Here is a 16,395-nt window from a genome sequence, read left to right as displayed (position 1 = left end):
ATGGAGGATGGTGATGTCCATTGCACACATGGGGGCAAATGCGCTCGGTGATAGGTTTTTTTTTTTTTCCAAATAGTTGTGTGAACTGAGCCACAGTATTTAGTTGATTAAGATTTTGTGTGTGTGTGTGGAGTGTGTGTGTGTGTGTTCCCATGAGTGTGAAGGTATGTGCCTGTGCGTGGAGGCCAAAGGTTGACACTGAGTGTTTCTCTCAATTCCTCTCTACCTTATATACCAAGGTAGTGCCTCTCACTTGAACCCAGAGCTTATGGACCCGCCTAGTGCAGCTACTTGGCTTGCTTAAGGGAACCCCTTGATTCTGCCTTCCTGAGCACTGGGATTACGAGCAGGCCTCACTGCCCACAAGGCACTTAGGCATTTATGTGGTACTGGGAATCTTGACTTCTGGTCCTCATGCATGCATAGTGAAGAACTATCTCCCCAGCCCTAACTTGCATTTCTTGAGATGATACAGGTGCATGCCTATAATCCCAGCACTTGGAGGGAGAGATAAAAGGGTCAACAGTTAAAACTCATCCTTGGCTGCGCAGCCAGTGTAGCCAATTTGAGGCCAGTCTGGGCTACGTGGCGTCCTGATTCAGATAACTAAAACCAGTCAACTGAGCAAACAAAATTAAATTAGAAAGGAATATGTTAGGGTGGTACCTGCCAAGACTAGCTCTCAGAAGTGACAGTGGGGGAAGGAAGCAAGGTATGGAGTGAACACGTATGTATGTATGTATGTATGTATGTGTGTGTATACGTGTAGCCTGTCTGCTGACCACAGAACACTTCACTTAAATCGTACTTGTAAGGTTTATGGATAGAATCCACAGTGCCTACAGAGCCATCTGGCCCGTCCCTGTTCATTAGCTGGTAAGGAAACCCCAGGCTGAGATTTCTTCTAAGTGTGGGTGGAGATGGCCACGGCCGCGAGAACCCTGCTTGCCGACATGCCTACGCAGAACTCCCCTAGGGTCTGGATCTGAGAGCCTACCTACCCAGACCCAGCCTGTGACATCTTGGGTGTGGACTGCCCCACAATTACTTCCTGGAGCTCAGCCTGGGCACACTAGCCTGAGGAAGCAGAGACTGCAGTTCTTTCCGGCTGGGATCCTGGCCCGAGACGCTGCTGCTCTGGCTTTGACAGAGCGGACCCTCCTGCTTTGTTCTGCATCCTATTTCCTTCTCTGAGTTTTGGTTCTACCGAGAGGCCCTGTGTGGCTTCCTGTTCTGCTCCAATGCTGGGCACCCAGGTCCTGGCCCCTGTCTACCCTCTGCCAGGGATATGGGGTGTGGTAAGATTTGTTTGAGTGTGAGTTTGTCCACTTGCTGGCCCTATGACTCGTGGGTAAATGGTTGACCCCACCTGGACCTCAGGGCCTTCAGGTGTGACAGGAACGATAGGCTGCCCTGCTCAGAGTTAATGTCGATAGCTGGTGGGTTAGGAGGAGCCTTGCTGTTCTGGGGCTGTGGTGCCGTCCTGATAGATGGTCCCTTTCTTTACCTCTGTTGCTGAGAGTCACTTGTGCTGGTTTGGGGCACTTCTTGGGACCATTCACAACTCTAGCCTACGTTGTCCCTTTTCCTAAAACCACTGTGAAACAAACTTCCGGTCTAGAGTGCCAGTACACTCCCTTGGCAGGAGATCTGCCCACCACTGCTCAGCTCCTCTGTTTAAGCTTAGACCTGAGTCAGAAGAAAATCACAGACTCCTTTCATGTACAAACACAGGCTGGCCAGGGAAGATGGAACATGAATACAATCTCAGAACCCAGGAGGCAGGGGGTTAGAGCAAGGGCCACCTCAGCCTCATCACATGTTCCAGGCCAGCCTGAGCTACATGAGACCTTGCCAAATAGAGAGACCAGTACAAAACACAGCCTCAAAAATCATCTATGACCCAGGCGTTGGTGGCGCATGCCTTTAATCCCAGCACTCGGGAGGCAGAGGCAGGCTGATCTCTGTGAGTTCAAGACCATCCTGGTCTACAGAGCTAGTTCCAGGACAGCCTTCAAAGCCACAGAGACATCCTGTCTCGAAAAACAAACAAACAAACAAACAACAAACATCTATGAACCATTGAATGGCCTGACAGCTTTGGGACATGTTTTGGGTAACTGCCAACTATGTTTCTCCATCCAGGGCACTGAGGGAATTTTGAGGGTGATTCAAGTATCTGGTCGTTTGGTTTTTTTAAAGTCCCTGTGAAGAAGTCTTGATGTTTACTTCAGAAAGGTGGGAGCTGGGGAGTGCCATTTGAAGTGCATCTAGAAGGGTCACGTGCCAGTGGTTTATCTAAGTGAATTCTAAAATCACCTAGCAAATTTAAATTCTTTAAAAAAAAAAAAAAAAACCAACTCAGACAAGTCTTACTTGGCTTCTTAGCCTTTTGGTTAAGATCAAGTTTGAAAAATGAGTCTTGAAGCTGGATGTGATGTTGAACACTTGTAATCCAAGCATTGCATGCTGGAGACATTTTAGGCCAGCCTGGGCTACGTGAGGTCCCGCATCACACTCCTTTCCCAAGTGAAAGACCAGATCAGGGTTGCAGTTCAGTTGGTAGAGTGTTAGCCTAGCACGCACGAAACAGCCCCCAAACTGCAAAAGCCAGGCATGGTGGGCCCTGCCTGTGATCCTAGCCCTTGGAGCTTGTAGACAGAAGAACCTGAAGTTCAAGTCCATCGTCAGCTGCTTGTGCCGTGTAGACCACTATCTCAAAACCAAACAACAATGTGAAATTAGACTTACAAATTTTGAAGTTTGGAGAAGTTACTAAACAAAGCTTACCGCAGGAAGATAAGTCCAACTCAACCGAGTAGTGTTAGTAGAAAGAAGTTATAAAAGTTGAAGACCGAGTAGTTGGGACAGAACCTGATATGTAATTGAGACTCACCAAAAGTTTGAATGAAGGGATTTGATCTCACTAAATGCAGGAAAATACTGAGAATCCATGGTATATGCAGAATTAAGTATCATAACATTAAAATAGGTATGTCAGATTATCTCCTACACCAGAGGAAGGGGTCTGTGTGCCGTCTGGTCACAAGCTTTCCATAGAAGGTACTTCTAAAGGAGAGAAACAGGAAGTAAGCCCAGAGCCCCTTATCTCAACTCTTGTTTAACAGAGCCTCAACAGAGGCTTGTCATGACGATATAGGAACAAAACAGAAAAAAAAAAAAAAAAATACTAGAGGGATTGATATAGGGAAGGAAGAGATAAAAATACAGCTGTTTACAAATGACACAATTTCTATTCAAAGACGATGACAAGCTGCTCTGTGGCTACTTGTGCACAGACGTTATAGGGGCTAAAGTTGCTGCTTCTGTGGTGTGCCAGGCATGAAGCTCCAGCCAAAGACATCGCGGAGCTCGAGAAGCTGCAGTAATGTGATCCAGGGACAGCCGGTGTCACCCCGAGGGTCTTTGGAAGCAGCAAGGTCCTGGAGCTGACCAGAGAGGGGGGCAGGAGGCATCAGAGCCATGGGACAATGCTGCTGACCCACAGGGTAAAGAGCAGCAGTATCCGGACATTCTGTAACCATCCTCAATTCCAGGCATGGTGCTACACAATTTTGCTCCCAGCACCATGGAGGCAGAGGCTCTGGGCAAAGGAAAAGATTTTCTTAAAGATGATAAAAGCAAAGCCCAAATCAGGTGGGGCATGCCTGCAATTTTAGCACCAGGCAGGTGGAGAGAGGCAGGAGATCAGGAGTTCAAGGCTACATTTGGGGTTTAGGCCAGCCTGAGCTACATGAGACCGTGCTTCACAAACAATTAATGATAAAATAAAAATAAGTAAAATCGTGTAAAGGGAAAAGGAATGGATGAGGAAATGGTTGTGATAACCCATGGGTTCGCACAGAGTGATGCAGCCAGGTGACCCAGGCAGCCTGGGGAAAGACAATTTCATATGAAATTCAGATAACAAATAGATGTGCAGAAGAAATGTAAGGTAAAATTGCTAGCTACAAAAGACAGAAAAGTTCAACTAACTCAGTGGTAGTGTTTCATTGGACTTATAACAGTAGTTGTAATTGGGTCATTGTTGTTGTTGTTATTATTATTATTGAGAGAGGGTCTTGATACATAGCCTTGGGTATCCTGGAATTCAATATCTAGGCCAGGCTGGTCTTGAACTCACAGAGATTTGCCTGCTTAGGCCTCTGGAATGCTGGGATTAAAGGTGTGACTTGGGTCAATTTTACAAAACCTATCCTCTAGGTCAGTAGAAAAGAAATTTGGGTGCCTCCCCCTCCCTGGTTGGATAGTGGAGCCAGCTTTTCAGGACGGTGTCTAGAACTTGGACAACAGGAATCAACAGCTTGACCAATACTTTTACTTTGGAGGGGGGCGAGTAAGCCCCCCCCCCAGACAACCTCGAAGAGGAGGAAACTAACTTGTCCCCAAATGGATTGGGATGTTAGGTAGAACGGCGGGACCCCACCCTCTACATACAGTAGGCGGCCTTCTCTACATGGCTAGTCATGTCTGGTCCTTTTAGGTAGATGTACCCGGGAGAGCCCAGAGCTGCTGGCTGTATCAACTTTAACTCACTGTTCATTGAGTCACAGACTTTGGGTCTGGCTAATACAGCTGCAGAATGCTGGATTTTTCAAGTTCTTTCCAATGAAATTTTAACTTAAAAGTCATTTAGTTAGTCTTCTCCAGCAAAATTGTGACCGTTGCATATTGCGGTTGGTTTAATTTAATAATTTTATTTAAAAATTGTATTTATTTTTTGTGTGTGGGGGGGTAAGCACATGTAGGAGCGTTCTATGATAGAGGATAGCTTTTGTCTCCCTAGCAAGTGGGTCCCAGGGATGGACCTCAGGTGGTGAGGCGCAGCAGCGAGCCTTTTTACCCGCTGAGCCATTTTGTGGGCCACGTTGAGGTGTTTAGCAGAAACGTGGGGGAAAATCCTGGCAGTGGAAGGGAGCGTTGGGCACTGGGCATCCACACAAAGCTGGATTTGAGTCATCGCGCTGCCAAGTGGTTTTGGGCAAATCACGTCTCTCTTCTTTACCCTTGTCTCCACCTTAGAAGAGGTAGCTGTGATATCCGCAAGAGAGATCAGAGGGTTCTGGGCTTTCGTTAACATGGTTCTGCAGGGCTGTTTCTGTGTGGCAGTGGGGGGTTGGGAGAGCGGGTTGGGGCTGGGTAGGCACACCCCTAAAGAAAACAGCCTGCAGAACTACTGCAAATACCCTTGACCTCTCATAGGCTGCAGCTTATGAAGGTTAAGCAAAGTCTGTGCCCATCCATTTCAGACCCGCAGAGGTCCCAGGAAGAAAAGGCCTTCTGTTGGGCTGGTGGGGTAGCTCAGTGGTAGAGCCCTCTCCTGACCCGAGAGGGGCCTTGGGTTCATTTCCCAGCCAAAAAAGAAAAAGAAAAGAAAAGAAAAAGGACATACATGGGCAGAGTCAGAATCACGTGTTCTGTAATGTCTCCTCCTAATGTAACTCCTCTTAGGCAGGGCTGGTTCTTGTTTGTCAGATGAAGACATGAGCGAGGGATCCAAGCTCTACCTTCACCCCAAACACACATTGATGAGCCACTGTGTCCTGGGGCCTTGTAGCTCAGAGCTGAGTAAACAATGTCTTAGTTACTTTTCTAATGACAAAAGCATCGTGACCAAGGCAATTTATAAAAGGAAGCACTTAATGTAGGGCCTCATGGCTCCTGAGGGTTCGAGTCCACCACTGTCAAGGAGTGAGGCATGATGGCGGGCGGGGGTGGGGGGCGGGCAGGCAGGGGGGGGGCAGGCAGGCAGGGGGGGGCAGGCAGACATGCTGCTGACCGGGTAGCAGAGAGCTTATATCTGATCCTACACTCAGACGGGGAGGGAGGAGCAACACTACCTGGGAATGGTGTAAAGTTTTGAAAGTTCAAAGCCACACCTAGGGACACACCTCCTCCACAAGACCACACCCCCAATCCTTCCCAAACAGTTCCACCCACTTTGACCCAAGCACTCAACTATATGAGCCCATGTGGCGGTTCTGTTCAAACCTCCAGGGAGATACGGCTTGTGTGGTCCTGATTCCTGCCATTTCCAAGAAGAAACACTCCTACTAGACTGGCCCCGAGGGGCTCACTCCCCTGATGGACCTTGGAAGGGTTTCTAGGAGGGAGACATTGGGAGCTCTCTGAGCGTGTCATTGACTTGAGTCTGCAACTAAGCTACAATCCACCTCAAGGAATGGCTCTGTTTGTTGGGGCTTGCTGGGGATGGTTGCAAATACCCTCAGTGTTCCTGTCTACGTCTTCAGGGCTGAATTCTCCTTTTACCTCCGTCTTCCATGTGTTAGGATTAAAGGCATGTACCGCCACACTTATTTTAGGAAGTACTGGTGATCCACTTTAGGGCGTCATGAGTTCTAGGAAGATCCTCTATGAACTGAACCACACCCCCAGCACTACTTTAAAAAAAAAAAAAACTTTATTTGTGATTTATATGTATTTTATATATATGTTTGTATATAAAACTTATGTGTGCGTATGAATACCACATGTGAGGTGTTCTGTATAGCTGGAGATTTCTCATCTCCCCTGCCAGAGGCTTAATATTAGTTATGATTGTTTGGCCAATGGCTCAGGCATATTACTGACTAGCTCTCAAAATTAAATTAGCCCATGTCTATTATTCTATATTTTACCATGAAGCTTGTGACTTGGTTTCTCACATCTTGCTTCCCCTGCTCTACATGGAATATCCCTGACTCACCTTCTTCCCCTCTGTAACTCTGTTTGGATTTCCTGCCTAAAGTTTTATGTCTAATTTATCTTTTATCATAGCTAAGGAAAACTATAACTATAACTATCTGTCTTTAACTCCATCAAAGACCCCGGAAGGGTCTATGGATGGTTTTTAGGAAAGATATATTACCTACCTGGTAGATATACATTCTTAGCAACTCATGTCATCACCCTCAAAGAGGGTGTCAGATTCCTTGGAGCGGGGGTTCCAGATAGTTGTGGGCCATCTGCTAGGCCCAGCACTTCATTCTTGACCGATACAAAGGTTCTGAGCTGTAATCTCCCAGATGGAGAAGCATCAGTCCTAAGGTAGATTTTGGTTTTTGGATGCTTAGCTGGGACAGGGAGGTGGGATCAGCCTGGGGAACAGGGAGAAGGTAGGATCAGCGTGTGGAAGGAAGTCTTGAGCAGGAAGGACTGAGAAATGAGGTTGGGTGGGGCTCTTGCCTGAACACTGTGAGTCCCCAGAGGCTCCCAGACTGGGGTTGTGTCTCTGGATGTGTGCCTCTGAAAGCTGCATTTCTGAGTATGGCTGAACTAGGTGGTGGCGTAGTGAGCGGAGGAGGGAATGGGAACCCTGGAGGGGTGACAGCAGCAGCCCTGGATGGAAGAATTAGAATGTGCTGTGTACAGAATATAAGACGGTGTGTTGTGGGGGGGGGGCATGGAGAGTGTGGGTGACCCCCAGCTTTTGATGAGGTGACTAAATTTCTAGTGGGACCCTGAAGGGAATGGGATGTGCGAGGATGTTGAACTGAACTTACTTGGGACACGTGAAATTTGAGACGGAGTTGTAGGTGGGCGTGTCTAGTCAGAAGAAGGTCCCCTGCTGAAGTCAGCCACTGTCTGCAAACAGATGTTCCGTACAGTGCTTGAAGCCATAACTGTGGATGTGCCAGCGAGAAGGATGTGGGCGGACAAAGACAGTTATAGGAGTGGACTGTGTGGATTTGAAGGATGCTCCAATTATAAAACACACATAAAACTGGAGCACACCCCTTTCTGCTGCTCAAGAGCTGGGCTGCAGCCTGTAGGGTGGAGTCCTGGCCTGTCAGCTCAATGGGACATCTGTTGGGAACTCGCCTTCTCTAAGGCTGCCCTTCCAGAGGGCCGCAGACTGGATGAGTCTTTCGCAGTTCTGGGTGCTTGAAGTCCAGGCCTAGGTAGGAAAGAGCCTTGCATCTCTCCACACCTTGCTTTCAGTCCTGCGGTCCTTGATTCTCTTCGGCTTGTGGAAACATAAATCGTCCCCCGCCCTCCTCGTGTGTGTTTGCATGCAGGAGTATGTGTTTCTGTTTTCTTTTAAGTACAGCGGCTGTGGCTTGCCTTAGCAGCTCATGCGCTAAAATTGGATCGATACAGAGATAAGCATGGCCCCTGTGCAAGGATGACCTGCCAGTTCGTGAAGCCTCAGTGAATAAAGTGGAGAGTGATTGACAAAGACACCTGATGTCAGCCTCCGGCCTCCTTAAACCCATGCACCCAGCACACGTGTGTCCACACACATTCGAAGCATTCACACATAGTGCTTGCACACCACATATCCATGCGTGAACAAACCACATCAAAAAGAGTGAGCAAAAGATGAGTTATATACTAATTCCACTTGCCGAGACCCCGTTTCTCAGTAAGATCCCATTGTGAGACTCCACGTCCCATGATAGGAACTTGGGGGTGGGTACCCAGAGGGTTCTGCTTCTGGCATCCCTTCCACAAGATTGCCATGGTCTTCATCTAGGAAGATGTCCGCAATACCCCAGCCAAAGTGCAGAGACTGCAACTCATGAGCACCCCCTCTCTCAGAGGACCCCGATACTGTCCTTACTGCCCATGTCCCCACTAGGCCCTGGACTCCTTGATACGAGTCTACCTGCCCCTGTCTGTTTGCATGGAGTGGCAGAGACAGCCTCAGCTTGGGTGTGAGTGCTAATTCTTTTTTTTTCCCCCGAGACAGGGTTTCTCTGTATAGCCTTGGCTGTCCTGGAGCTCGCAGGGTAGACTAGGCTGGCCTTGAACTCACAGAGATCCACCTGCCTCTGCCTCCCCAGTGCTGGGAATAAAGGCGTGCAACACCAACACTCAGCATGAGTGTTCATTCTTAATTAGCTGTGTGATCTTGGGTGACTTTCCTCTTTGCCTCAGTTTCCTTTTGTGTAAGATGGAGCTATTAAATGGGTCACAAGGACACGAATTGAGGGTCACAAGGACACGCATTGAGAGCAGCTGTCCAGGGGCTCACACCTCCAAGAGGCCAGTGTCTAACATGGCAGGGAACCCGTAAGGACTTGTTGAACTTACACATAAAGAGACTTAGCGTTTATGAATTTGAGCCTTCCTCAGAAGCCCCCACCCGGGCCCTGGGAGTTAGATAGTTGCATTACTGGATGCTGATGGGTGCAGTGGTATACAGGGGTCTCAGTTTGACTCAGACGCACAGCCCTGCACTTGGTGCTTCCCTTTCATGTGGATGGAACAAATTTCGGCTTATTACATAGTGGTATCTACGGTGGCTTCTACAGATGAGTCACCATTTACTGTAAAGCTTTCAGATGCCCGGCAGAAACGCCCGTCGGTGGAGCTCAGGCCTTCTGCAAGACCCACAGCCCAGCCTCAGGCGACTAGCGAGAGACAGAGCCTTGTGGTCCCTTTTAACATAAGGTCACAGGTGGAGGTCTGCCTGCAGCTTCCATATTGCCTGCTGGAAATCTAGTTTGATATTTACTAAGATACATACCAACGGTTAGACAACAAACACCCTGTGCGTTCGTGCTTGCTCTGCTTCTAGACAAGAGGCTTATTCTCGCGCCTAACTGTTTCTGTGTGAACTATTAATTAAAAGAAAGAAGGTAGGCCGGGGACTCCGTGGGTAGGGCGTTTGCCTTGCCGGCATGAGGACCTGAGTGAAAAGATGGGTATAGTTAGTGGCCGTGCTTGTAACTTCAGTGTTGGAAGGCAGAGACCGGGGCTTGCTGGGCAATCTCTTCAGTGAGCCTCTGGTCCCAGTGAGAGACCCTGCCTCAGAACCCAAGGCAGGGCGGGAGAGACAGCTTGGAGGGTAAAAGTGTTTGCTCCTGAGTGTGGTGATTTGCATGGTGAAGGAGGGAGCTGACTTCTGAACGTTGTCCTTTGGCCCCAACACACACGCTGTGTGACTTTCAAATTAGTTTTTACTATGGTTCTATGTAGTGTGTGTGTGTGTGTGTGTGTGTGTGTTTTATGTAGTGAGCGTGCGTGCGCGTGCGCGTGCAGGCCGGAGAGTGGAAGCTAGGGGACAGCATAGGGTGGGGTGTCGCTCCTCAGCCACGCTCCACATTCATTTTGTTTTTTTGGCCTTTTTTTTTTCCATGGCCTGGAACTTGCCCAGTAGGCTAGGCTAGGCCCTAGTGGTTCCAGAGTTCCTCTTGTTTTGGCTCCCTCAAAGCTGGGGTTACAAGTGCACTTCGACATGCCTAGATTTGTCTCCACTCTTGTCCCCTCCTGCCCATCCTCTTCCGCCTTCGCCTGCCCCTCCCTGCCCCCTCCTCCCCTAGTCTCTACCTTTCCCCTCCCCTGCCCCCTCTCCTCACCCCTTTCTCCTCTCCCCTCCCCTCCCCTTTCTTTCCTCAATTCCCCCCTCCCCGTGCTTTGCAAGGCAAACATTTTACAGACAGAGCCAGCCCCTCAACCCCATACAGGGCATTTCCTTCCCTGCAAACTGGGACGATGACAGTTTCTTCAGTAGGGTCATTCTGAGGCTCTGGTGAGACATTTGAATTGGTATGCAGTCAGTCTGCAAGAGGGTAGCACTGTACTTGGAGGAAGTGCCGTGGATTTGGGTGTTTGTGGTCGTGGATGGCAGGAGCAACCCTTTGGTGCAGTGAAGGTCCTGCTAGTATTTATTATGGTCCTTGCTGGGGGCCCGGGAGCCCACAGGCATCCCAGAATAAGTCGGCTCAAAGTGAGTGAGGGTGCACATGTGCACACGAAGCCCCTGGTGATGAAGTGAGGGACCACTCTCCTCTGTGCCGACAGGGATGCGCGATCCTCCCTCGCCTGCTGATTCTTTTTTCTGCCATGTATTCATGGGCTGGGCGTGAATCTGCTGCAAGAGCCCTGCGAGCTGAGCTGTGCAGAGTCCTTTTTGCCTGTCCTTCCTGGGGAAGGGACGGTGCAGTGTCCTGGGTGTGGCTGGCTGGGGTGAATGGTACACAGTCTGTCCCCAGGACCAGGAATATTTTGGGCCGCACAAAAGATGTGGGTTCCGTGACTTGTGTTTTTAAAGGGAACTGTACCCAGGGTTGGGGAGGGGTCTGTCCATGTAGCTGGTATCCAGCCATCAGGGCTCTGAGGCAGTTCTTACTCTAGAGGTGATGTTTTTCCCACTGCATCCCAAACACCCCAGGATTCCATTCATTATGGGGCTTTTGGGACTTTTGTAGAAATTATCTTATACACATGGGTGTTTGCCTGTATGTATTATATATGCACCATATGTGTGCCTGGAGTCTGAGGGAGAGCGCCAGGAGAGGGTGTGGGTCTCCCAGAACTGGAGTTGAGGACGGTTGTGAGCAGCCGTGTGGGTGCTGGGAATTGAACCCCAGTGCTCTGTTAAAAGCCAGTTCTCCGGCCCCTTCAAATATCCAGCGGCCCATGTTGAGGGACAGAAAGAGCTCTGACCAATGGCGACTAGTCACTGTCATGTCTGATTATAAGGATGGGGGAAGTGGCCTCTGTCCCCCAAACATGCCTGCAGTGCCCTGGAGTCCCCTCCCTCCCTCCAGGTCCTCCCTCATCCTTGAGGCACACTCTGGCACGTTGTTTTAGTGTAACATCTTCATTAGGACCACACCAGCCACTCAGCTGCAAGAACTTGCCTGGGCCTGGACTTTGGTCCAGCTACATGGAAGCTGGGGCAAGGTGTCAAGTTCTAGGCTTGTGTGGGTGACAGAGAGAGCTCAAGGAGAGAGAGAGCTCAAGGAGAGAGAGAGCTAAAGGAGAGAGCTCAAGGAGAGAGAGAGCTCAAGGCCAGGTTAACTCTGCAACAGCACATCCTCCCCCCCCCCCCCCAATGTGGCTGGGATGTGGTTCAGTGGTAGGAAGCTTGCCTTTTATATCTGAGGGCCTGGGTTCAATTCCCAGTAGAAGAAAAAAAAAAAAAAAAAACAGGAAAATCTCTCAACAAACCCAGGGTCCCTGTGGCCTGTGTGTGCAGTTGTGTGTATGTGTGGATATATGATGTGTATGTGTGTGCAGCTGCATATGCACATGGGTATGGAGGCCCCAGATGAGTGTGAGGTAACTTTCTCCATCACTCTCCCCTGGAAACACTGAGTTGGGGTCTCTGTCTGAACCCTGAGCTCCCAGTGTCAGCTAGTGAGGCTGCCCAGCTCGCTCTGCGCCTTCTCTGCCTGCCTCCTGCATGCTGGCCCATCACACCCTCCCAGACTTTTCATGTGGTTCTGGGGGTCAAAGCTCCAGCCCTCAAACTTGCTCAGCACACCTTACCCACTAACCGTGTCCACAGCCCGTGTTTTGTATTTTCTGAGCCAGTGTCTTACTATCTAGTCCTAGCTGGTCTGGCGTTTGTGACGATTCTCCTGCTCCTGGCTCCCGAGTGTCACAGTTGTCTACCACTGTGTCTGGTGCCCAGTGTGGTAACCAAGAACCTTGACGCCATGGCCATTCAGAGTGCGGTTCCTTTCCTGGTTATGGGCTGACATGGGTCTCATCTGTCCTCAGCCCATGGGATCGGGCCCCTGTGCAAACCCAGCTCCCCGGTGTGAGAGTGAGGAGAGACCTGGCCTGGCTAGCTGCAGTGCTCTTTCTTTGATTGCCTGGGGATGGGTATCTTCGGGAACTCTGATTACTAAAGTGTAACTGTTGGCTTTAATGAGAAACCTCTGAGCCTGGCCACTTCCTCTTCATTCTGCACATTCCGTTTCATTTCTCTTCCTCTGGATTAAAAAAGAAAAAGAAAAGATGACCTCCTATAAAAACAGAACCACCTAGACGATAGCTGGGCGTCGGGAAACTCTCAGCACTCTCTCTGCAAGGAGCCTGCTTCCCCCAGGCTGACTTTCTGTGGGTTGAGGGGCAGACATGGAGGCTCAGAGGACTGGGGTGCAGGCGGGCTGGCTGATGTCCACACTGGAGCAGGAGTGGGTACCACTTCCTCCTTCCGCCTCCTCTTCCTCCTTCCTCCTTCCGCCTCCTCTTCCTCCTTTCTCTTCCGCCTCCTCCCCTTTCCTTCCTCTCCTCTCCCCCTCTGCTCTTCCTCCCCTCGTCAGGGTCTTCATTTATTAGGTAAAAGGTTCATTTTATTTCTCTCTGTGTGACAGCATTGTTTCCTGCCGTGTGTCCTTGGTTTCCGTGTGGGACGTCAGTTGGCTGTAGACGCCGGCCTTATTTCTGGCCTTGTTATTAGGCAGTGTGCGTTTTGATGCCATTACCATGCTGTTTTGGTTACTGTGGTCTTACATTTTGAAGTTCAGTAACTATGTTGGCTATTTTGTATCTTCATAGTTCCACACGTGACTTTTAGAACTATTTTTTCCCATTTCTATGAAGAACGGCGTTGGAATTTTATAGAGATTGCATTGGTCACAATAAGCAGCATGCTTTGTTTTGGCTTTAAGATGGTTTGTTTTACTTTGTCATCCAGGCTGGTCTCATTCCCAGACTCAGGATCACCTTCAATTTTCCGAGAGCTGTTTTGCTTTTTAATGACTTATTTACTTATTTATTTCATGTGCATTTGTGTTTTGTCTGGATGTATGTCTGTGTGAGGGTGTCAGGACCCCTGGAACCAGAGTTACAGACAGGTGTGAGCTACCATGTGGACACTGGGAATTGAACCGGGGTGGGGGGTTAAGAGCCAGTGCTCTTAACCACTGAACCGTCTCTCCAGCCCAACGTACAGACATTTTAACAGTATTAATTTTTACAACATTTTCATAATATATGTATCTATTTTGTGGGGGATGGAGGACATGCTGGAGTCAGTTCTGTCTTACTATATGGGTCTTGGGGATCAAACTCATGTTGTTAGGCTTGGCACCTTTACCACCTAACACATCTCACTGGCCTGAATGGTAATTCTTCTAATCCATGAACATGGGATATCTTTCTACTTGTTTATATTTTCAGTTTCTTTCATCCGTGTTTTATAGTTTCCAGTATATAAATCCTGCATGCTTGTTGTTAAATTTATTCCCAAGAATTTTTAAAATACCACTTGAGATGGGATTGTGTTTCTGTTGTTGGTCTGTAGAAACACTGCTGATTTCCATTTGTGGACTTTGTATCCTTTGAACTCATGGAATTGATCAGCTCTGATAGGTAGCTGAGCAATCTTCAGGATTCTTCATCAGCTAGCAGTTTGATTTTTTTACCGTGTGCTCCTGTGAGCCCTGTGCTTGCTTAGTGGCTGTGTCTAGGGGCTGAGGTTTAGAGAAGTAGAATTTAGTGTTATGAATTGGCATTCACAGCACTAAATGGGGGCCAGGACCTCGTTATGGCCATACTCTAGATTCCTTAGTCTTTAACCAAAAACCGGAGATCATAACACCATACAACCCAAAGCCTTCTCAGTGATGATGGAGGTTCAGGGGTCAGAACATTTCAGATATTAGGGTTCTTCGAGAGATAGGGATACATTGGTTAAGTCTATGATATTCCAACATCTGCGGGACGTGGAGAGCTAAAATGTGTCTTGTCCTGCACATTTTATCTCTGAGATGGGGATACTCAGCCTGCAGTTCCCTGTACAAACGACCATTCTGACCGATTTGAGTGGGCCTGCTTCCTGTGAGGGTTAGGGCTGGAGCAGAAGAATGGGATTTAGAGGGGCTGGAACTTGTGGAGTGCTATGCATGTTTGTTTACCCATCAGCATGCATAGCCTACCCAGTCAGCATGCATAGCCTGCCCACAGGCAGGTAGCTAGCTAGTCCTGGAACTGGGATTTGCATTGGGAACCTGAGGGTTCTAGTTTTTCCTGCTGTGAAAATACCTTCTTCTGGGGAGTTGTGAATGCTAAGGGTTCCCTCCAAATAACAGGATTCTGCTGCAGAGTCTGTTGGCTTCTGTTCTGTCCCTCAAACTTTCTTTAGCCAGTGAAGAAAGTTGCTGATTTTTGTCACTCTTTCTGGAGGACCCTCCAGGTGCCAGTCCTGCTTGTTGTCTGAGCTGTCAGAGAAACAGGTATCTTCTGACCCATGACCTATACAAACTGGTAAACCACAGGCTTTGTGTGAATGGTGGTTAATGCCTTCTAATGGAGCTCTTGCTGGGGGAACTGGTTGGATTGCTATCTCGAGCAGTGGAGTTTTTTATTGGACGAAGGAATGCTGCTAGCCTGGAATTCTAGCTCCAGGCCCTGAGTGTGATTCCTAGCATAAAAGAAGGAAGGAAGGGAGGGAGGGAGGGAGGGAGGGAGGAAGGGAGAGGAAAGGAGGAAAGAAGGATGAAGGGAGGGAGGGAGGGAAGGAGGGAGGAGGGAGGGAGAAGGAAGGGAGGGAGGAGGGAGGGAAGGAAGGCAGGCAGCTGTGAGGTCTTAAGCAGTGAGAATGAGGGTATGTGTGTGGGAAGTGATTCTTCCTCATCCCAGGCCTGAGCCTCTGGAACTTTGGACCCCAGGGCTGAGTCAGGTGGGCAAATGCCCTCCAGGGCAGTGTGTGTGTTTGAAACCTCCTCATTATTTGATAATTATGACACAGCGATGTAATTCCCCTGCACAGTGCCTCTGTCCTATCATTCGACCCTCTGACAAGGACCGTCCTGTGGAACACTGTCCCAGGCTATCAGCTCTGTCACCACAATGAAGTGTCATCCCCACGAGGTCCTAATTTCTTGTCATCATTCTCCCCTAGAGATGGCCTCCACCTCCTTCTTCATTGCAGTGTAAATTTAGTTTGCAGCTTCTCCTGCAGTTTGGTTAATCTTAGACTCCAAGAGCATCGAGCCTTTTATCTCTGTTTGCTATATTGGGGTCTGTGATTCTCACACAAAAAAACAAAACAAAGCAAAAAACCCAGGAAGCCAGATGCCTGGAGCTTTTCAGTAGCTCTTACAGTCTGTGAGGTGGCCTGAAGGGTTCTAAGGCCACACTCCTGCTACAGGGGGCCCAGAGAAGAACAAGCCCCCACGGGCCTGTCCTGTTCTTTGAAGGTCTGGGTCTTTCCAGTTTCTGAGAGACTTAAGATCCTCCTCCTGTCGTTCCTGGCTTCTGAGGAAATCAACTTGTGAGTTTCATTATGAAAAGTAATGAGTAGATTTCAAATCGTATCCTCCAGGATGACACTCAGAGAAACTGAGGTCACATAGTTATTGAGGGGAAGGACCCATGTTCATTATTTTCGTTACTATACACGTCAGCTGTCTTTTGGCCTTCAGTCAAAAGTATTTATTCTTTTCTGGGGCTGGAGAGACAGCTCTGTTGGTTAAGTGCATGGGGGTGTGAGTTCGAGGCCCAATGTAAAAGGCCGGGCATGGTGGTGAACCTGAGCACCAAGGAAGTGGAGACAGAAGCATCCCTGGGGTGCTTCCATCTCAGAAATCAAGGTGGGTGGCCCTGAAAAGCAGCATTTGAGGTTGTCCTTTGGCACAAAACGCGCACACCCAAACGCAGGAGAGCACACATTAACGGGTAGAAAATTCA

General features: G+C 48.9%; 1 protein-coding gene and 1 non-coding gene across 11 annotated transcripts in view; both read left to right on the top strand.

Annotated features, from left to right (window-relative positions):
* Positions 1-16,395, top strand: part of Trerf1 (transcriptional regulating factor 1) — a 207,882-nt gene that overhangs the window by 39,979 nt on the left and 151,508 nt on the right. The gene's annotated exons all lie outside the window — the stretch shown is intronic.
* Positions 8,078-8,181, top strand: LOC127236814 (U6 spliceosomal RNA). Its single transcript, XR_007835797.1, has one exon. It is a non-coding gene; the product is annotated as a U6 spliceosomal RNA (small nuclear RNA).

The sequence above is a fragment of the Phodopus roborovskii genome, unplaced genomic scaffold (assembly GCF_943737965.1).
Source record: "Phodopus roborovskii unplaced genomic scaffold, PHOROB, whole genome shotgun sequence".
Classification (NCBI taxonomy): domain Eukaryota; kingdom Metazoa; phylum Chordata; class Mammalia; order Rodentia; family Cricetidae; genus Phodopus; species Phodopus roborovskii.
This window is presented reverse-complemented; position numbering and strand designations above follow the sequence as displayed.